The sequence below is a fragment of the Pan troglodytes genome, chromosome 5 (assembly GCF_028858775.2).
Source record: "Pan troglodytes isolate AG18354 chromosome 5, NHGRI_mPanTro3-v2.0_pri, whole genome shotgun sequence".
In the NCBI taxonomy this organism is placed as follows: Eukaryota; Metazoa; Chordata; class Mammalia; order Primates; family Hominidae; genus Pan; species Pan troglodytes.
Genome location: NC_072403.2, coordinates 32779959 through 32786595, shown reverse-complemented (window position 1 = coordinate 32786595; position 6637 = coordinate 32779959). Strand labels below are relative to the sequence as shown.

The 6637-nt window shown below is 39.6% G+C and overlaps 1 long non-coding RNA gene and 2 other non-coding genes across 3 annotated transcripts; all 3 read left to right on the top strand.

The window, feature by feature from the left end:
• Positions 1-808: 808 nt before the first annotated feature.
• On the top strand, positions 809-6292 carry LOC112209450 (uncharacterized). The gene is made up of 2 exons (XR_002944202.3): positions 809-2798; positions 5570-6292. It is a non-coding gene; the product is annotated as an uncharacterized LOC112209450 (long non-coding RNA).
• TRNAA-AGC (transfer RNA alanine (anticodon AGC)) lies at positions 951-1023 on the top strand. The gene has a single exon. It is a non-coding gene; the product is annotated as a tRNA-Ala (tRNA).
• On the top strand, positions 5708-5780 carry TRNAA-AGC (transfer RNA alanine (anticodon AGC)). Its single transcript has one exon. It is a non-coding gene; the product is annotated as a tRNA-Ala (tRNA).
• Positions 6293-6637: the final 345 nt, after the last annotated feature.

Below are 6637 nucleotides of genomic sequence, written 5' to 3'. Positions count from 1 at the left end.
CCTGGGATTTTTTCAATTACTCTTGGGAGTTTTCATAAAACTCTCCCAACATATCTCCAAGTGGCCAGGCTTTTCAATCACTGCTTCCCTCCATGTGTGTTTCACACACACACACACACACACACACAGCACTTAAATTGAACAGGTTTATTTCTTCACACAGGAATTCCTACAAACAGCCCAGTTTTCTCCACCATATGTCCACTCCTTCTCTGCATAGCTCAATTTTGATTCTTACACTCTAATATTTTACATATTCTTACACTCTGATATGATCTTGTCTCTTATTCTTTATGGCTCTGCTCTGTAATTTTGTTGTTGTTGTTCTGAGATATAGTTGGACATGTAACTTGTACATGACACACCTTAGCAAGGAGGCAACCTATATCTCAGATGCAAGTGAAAGAAGCACTCTCCAGGGGTTTCCTAAGGTAGTGGTCAGCACGCTGGCTTCATTCCTGAAAGGGCCTAGTTATGAAAACAACAGGAGCTTTTTGCCTTCCAGAAATCTGTACCATCTCAAAATCCCCAGAGAGTCTCAGCTACAAGGAACAAGTGATAATACTATCTCACTTTTATAAACACACACACACAACAAACACACACACACAAAATCATTTAATCATTTTTAATTATTTAATCATTTTTTAAAAATCAGTGACACTTTAGATGGGCAGGTCTAGGCAGGGCCTCCTTTCCTGGAATGTGCCTTTTTCTGTCCCGGAATACCCTAAACTTGACATTTTGGCAGTGTGAGTTTTCCCTTTTTGACTTTGTCCTTGTTCCCTTTCCTCTTCCTTCTTTGCAGAGAATGAGTAGCCACTGCACCTTGCCCTGGGCCATCAGTGAGAAGATCTGCTCTTAGTAGAGCCCTGCTTTCCCGCTGAAGGCCCTGAAATCCCCTGTGTTCCAGGACACCCACTAAGGATCAATAAAGCTCCCCTGATGTGGGGGAATTAGCTCAAGTGGTAGAGCACTTGCTTAGCATGCAAGAGGTAGTGGGATCGATGCCCACATTCTCCAAACTTTATTATTTAGACCCTGGGTCTCCAAACACTCAGGTCTCCAAACACAAGTCAGAGAACAGGATGCTGCTTTGGTTCAAGATGTAGGAGCAGCAACAATACAGGGCTGGTGACGGCTCCCTCCTGGCATTCAGTATAGTGTAGATCTACCGTGTAATTAATTTTCTGCTTCTTTGAGGAGCTGTGAAACCAAGGGACATAAACAATTGCTCTTTTCTCCCTGTTTCTGCCTGTAGCTTGAATGTGAGGCAACTGTGAAAAGTGCAGGGCAGAGCCACCTGGGTAAATACAGCCCCGGCTTTCTGGTGAGAGGACTGAAACCAGGATGTGTCAAGTAACTAGAATGTGCCTGGACAGATACTGTAGAAAGCAAACCCATAAAGTTGTTCATGAGCTTGTGGACGCACCTGCCAGCTGTGAATAAGTGGCTCTAATCCCAAACAACTTACCTAAAAAGAGCCTGAGGACTGAACTGAACAATGGTCCACTTTCCAGTCCTCACTGACCACTGGTTGCACACACTCCAGAGATCTCTCATCCGCAGTGTCAAGGCTTTCAAATAGAGTTATCTGTGAAACAACAACACATGGAAGTCTGGTTGGTACTTGGAGCTTAAATACAAGGCAATTGTGTGCCTGCAAAAACAAAAATAGCAATATTATCCTTAAGATTTCAACAAGACACAGTGTCTCATCACATAATCCAAAGAAGTCCAGGTTACAAGCCCCAAAATATTCAGCATTATGAAAAACCAGGGAGATCTTAATTCACATGGCAAAGAGAATCCTCGAATAACAATATTGAGAGGACACATATGTCAAAATCATCTGACACATACATTAAAGCAGTTATTATAACAATGCTCCTAGAATTACGGGATAGCATTCATGAAGTGAATGGAAAGTTGGAAAGTCTCACCAAATATTTGGAATATGTAAACACCAATTTAAACTTAAGAATTAAAAAAAGTATTAACCAAAACTATTAGGGGAAATAAAAAGCTTAATTGGATGATCTCAATAGCAGTATGCAGAAGACTAAGGAAAAAGTCAATGAACTTGAAAACGGAACAAGAATACCTACAGAATCTGACCTATAGAAAGAAAGGAGGATTTTATTGTCCCTGAACAGAGGCTCAGGGACAAATAAAAAATAACAAATCCAACATTCACATTATTGTAATCTGGAAACATTCACATTATTGTAAGAGGACAAAGAGGTCTTTGTGGGATAAAACTGAGAAGAATTAATGGCTGTAAATATATCAAATTTCTCAAAAGATATAAACCAGATTTTTAAAGTTCAGTAAATGTCAAGCAGGATAAACCAAAAGAAACCCATTGCAAGACATATCATAATCAAACTGCGGAAAATTAAGAAAACACAAAACAATTTTGAAAGCAGCCAAAGGGAAATGAAAGATAAAATACCAAATGAATGATTGTAGATTTCTCATCGGGAACCCAGGAGCCAGAAAAAAATGTCATAACATTCAGTAAATACCAAAGGAAAAATACATTATCAACCCAGAATGGTATGTGGAGCAAAAGTATCTTCCAGACATAAAGGCAAATAAATACATTCTCATTGGAAGGTAAATAAATACATTCTCAGTCCTAGCAAAACTGCTGGAAAAGAATTAGCAAAGGTTTGAGATGAGAAAAGTGATACCAGAAGGAAACTTAGAACATCATCAATGAAGGAACAAAAGCAGAAATAGAAAATGTCTGGGTAGACATAACAGACTATTATTCTTCTCTTGAGTTCCTTAAGGTATGTTTGATGGTTGAAAGCAAAAATTGTAACTTTATCTGATGCAGTTGTCATTGTATCTAGATGTACTACATACATAAGATAAAAGGGTAAATGTAATGGGACTAACTCTTGATGAAGTTTCTATATTCAACTTGAATGGTAAAATATTGATTCTAAGTATACTGTGAAAAGTTATATATGTATATGGTAATCCCTAGACCACTTACCAACCAGATTGAAATAAACCAAAACAAGATAGACAGAGGAACATAGAAGAATTAAAACAAAGGGAAAAAAGGTTAATAAATTATTAAATAATAGATCTATCTAAAAACTTATCTATAATAACATTATATGTAAATTATCTAAATGCATTAAGTAAAAACTAGAGATCATCAGAATGTGTTAAAAATAAATATGCTGACTAAAGAAAGCCACCTGCAATACACTTATAAATAAGAATAAAAGTTATAGAGCAGATTGAAAGAAAAGAGTGGGAAAAGATACCTCATGCAAGCACTAATCAAAGACAGCTGTGGTGTATATATATAAAATCAGACAAAGTAGATTTGAAAGCAGAGAAACTTTTCAGGAATAATGAGGCCTCCTAAATAATTATGATTGTCAATTTTTCAGGAGAATATTGTCCCAAATGTATATGAGGACACAGAGCTTCAAAACTCATAAACAAAATTGGATACGCCAAGTAAAAATAGAAAAATCCAGTTATAGTTGCAGTCATTAACACTCCTCTCTCAGCAATTGGAAGATTTAGTAGAACACAAATCAACAGACATACTGGAGAATTGAACCATGCCATCCAGTAATGGACCTATCAATTTCATAATGCAAAATAAAAATTCAGGTAGAAAGCAAAGACAAAAATTAAAAGAAAAGCAAGATCATGTTATAATGAGAAAATTAAGAGTAGTCCAGCATATAGAAGGGTGCTAACATTGAAAGAGTTTGAAATAGTGACTTAGTTATTTTGAAACATTTTTGAAGGTGTTATTTAGCTGGAAATGACAGAAAGACTGAAAATGGTGAATCTGGAGGTGGATCTTCCCTTGTCCATATTTATCTTGTCTTCGTTTGAGGTCTGGGGTGTCTGTACTTCCTCTGAATTACCTGATCTTACTAGAGTGTCTGGCACAGAGCATCTCCCCAGTGAATATGTACTAAATGAGTAGAAAGTAATTGATAGATTCAAAAGAGTTGTGCAAGAACAATGTTCATTATTTGACTAATCGCTGAATGTGGTGTTTCAAGGAAGACAATGAATCAAAGTTGACTTGAAAGGTAAGCCCAAGGCCAGACGTGGTGGCTCATTTCTGTAATCCCAGCACTTTGGGAGGCCGAGGTGGGCAGATCCCTTGACGCCAGGAGTTTGAGACCAGCCTGGGCAACACAGTGAAAACCTGTCTCTACAAAAAAAAACAAAAATTAGCCGGGTGTGGTGGTATGCATCTGTAGTTCCAGCTACTCAGGAGGCTGAGGTGGGAGGATCGCTTGAACTCAGGAGGTGGAGGTTGCAGTGAACAGAGAACGCACCGGTACCTGGACAACAAAGTGAGACCCTGTCATAAAATAAAATAGTTAAACCCAGGCCAGGAGGGGTGGCTCATGCCTGTAATCCCAGCACTTTGGAAGGCCAAGGTAGGCTGATCACGTGACGTCAGGAGGTTGAGACCAGCCTGGCCAACATGGTGAAACCCCGTCTCTACTAAAAATACAAAAATTAGCCAAGCGTGGTGGCAGGCACCTGTAGTCCCAGCTACTCTGGAGGCTGAGACAGGAGAATTACTAGAACCCGGGAGGCAGAGGTTGCAGTGAGCCAAGATCTTACCATTGCACTGCAGCCTGGGCGACAGAGTGACACTCTGTCGAAAAAAAAAAAAACGTTAAGCCCAAAAAGTAAGTAAGGAAGAGGTTTGGAATTAGATATTAGTTGTATGAATGAATGGGCTAAAGTGCAAAAGAACAGGCAGAATAACTGAGCTGGTACAGAGGGAAAAAATCACATTTAAAATCTAAAAATATCTGCTTCTTAGTTCAGGCTTTCCCACTTAGCAGCTTTGGCACCTTAGGAACACTTAACTTATCTGAGCCTCTATTACTTCTAAAAAGTGCATAAAGTGCAGACTAAGACATAGTTTTTTTGGCAAAATTCAGTCAGACTACATCAAGTAAACTCCCTAAGTCTCCTAGTATAATTCATGGCACAAAAAATTGGGGAAAAAACAGGGAGGATATGATTATAAGTTCAGTTTATGTTTTTTGTTGAGTGAATGTCTCCAGTCATAGAGATGCAAGTGTAGATACACAGTAAGAGTAGTATGAACGGGAGACACCTTCGAAGGCTATTTCTTCCTTCCTTCATTCAGTTGGTCACTCAGGGAACTATCATGAATTGAGCACCGCCTCTGTTTCTTATCAACAAAGGAGACTGCGGAAAAGAAGAGTGACTAAGATCTCTGAAGAAGGGAAAAGCTAGATGACTGGGCCACAAGAGGAAAAAAAGCAGCAAGACAGTTACAATTGTTTCTGGTCCCACTTTTATAAACACACACACACACACACACACACACACAAAATCATTTAATCATTTTTAAGTATTTAATCATTTTTTAAAAATCTGTGATGCTTTACCTGGGCAGGTCTAGGCAGGTCCTCCTTTGCTGGGACGTGCCCTTTTCTGTCCCGGAATACTCTAAACTTGACATTTTGGCAGCGTGAAGTTTTCCTGTTGTGACTTTCTCCTTGTTCCCTTTTCTCCTCCTTCTTTGCAGAGAATGAGTAGCCACTGCTGTTTGCCCTGGCCCATCAATGAGAAGATCTGCTCTTAGAGCCCTGCTTTCCTGCTGAAGGCCCTGAAATCACCTGTGTTCCAGGCCACCCGCTAACAATAAATAATGCTCCCCTGACGTGGGGAATTAGCTCAAGTGGTAGAGCGCTTGCTTAGCATGCAAGAGGTAGTGGGATCGATGCCCACATTCTCCAAGCTTTATTATTTAGACATCGTGTCTCCAAACACTCAGGTCTCCAAACCCAAGTTAGTGTCTGAGAACAGGATGCTGCTTTGGTTCAAGACATAGGAACAGCAACAATACAGGGCTGGTGATGGCTCCCTCCTGGCATTCAGTATAGTGTAGATCTACCATGTAATTAATTCTCTGTCTCTTTGAGGAGCTGTGAAACCAAGGGACATATACAACTGCTCTTTTCTCCCTGTTTCTACCTGCAGCTTTGTCCTAAATGTGAGACAATTATGAAAAGTGCAGGGCAGAGCCACTTGGGTAAATACAGCCCCGGCTTTCTGCTCAGGGGACAGAGTTTGAGGCACTGCAGAGGAACCAGCCAAAGTATGAGACCCATATGTTGAGAGTGACAGAGTGTAAAGTTCAAAAAAATCAAAATATTTAAAGATTTATCATGGGTCTTGATGACATGATGGAATCTCTCTACTCTCTGGACTTATTATGTGTGGTAATAAATTTACTTTTTAAAAGCCAGTTGAGTGTTTTTAATGTTGTGGAGCTATTGCTAAGAGTTTCCTGAGTTTTTTCTAGTAATGTAGAGATCTTTGTGCTAAATATTTCATAAAGAAGTTTGGTGGGTTTTGTGTTCTAAATCCTGATCACTGGCATTAACTCAAACCAGCCATATAAAAGGTATGAAAAATGTCTGTCTGGCGTGCACTTGGTTCACTGAGCTTTTGCTTTCCTGTCAGCAAATTAGACATTCTCCTCACTTAGGAGGCCAACTTCTCAGCCACTGGCTCCAGCCTAGCCCTATGGTCTGTCAGTGGCTTTAGATTTAATTGACACATGCCCAGCCCCAACTCTCTCCTGCCTTAA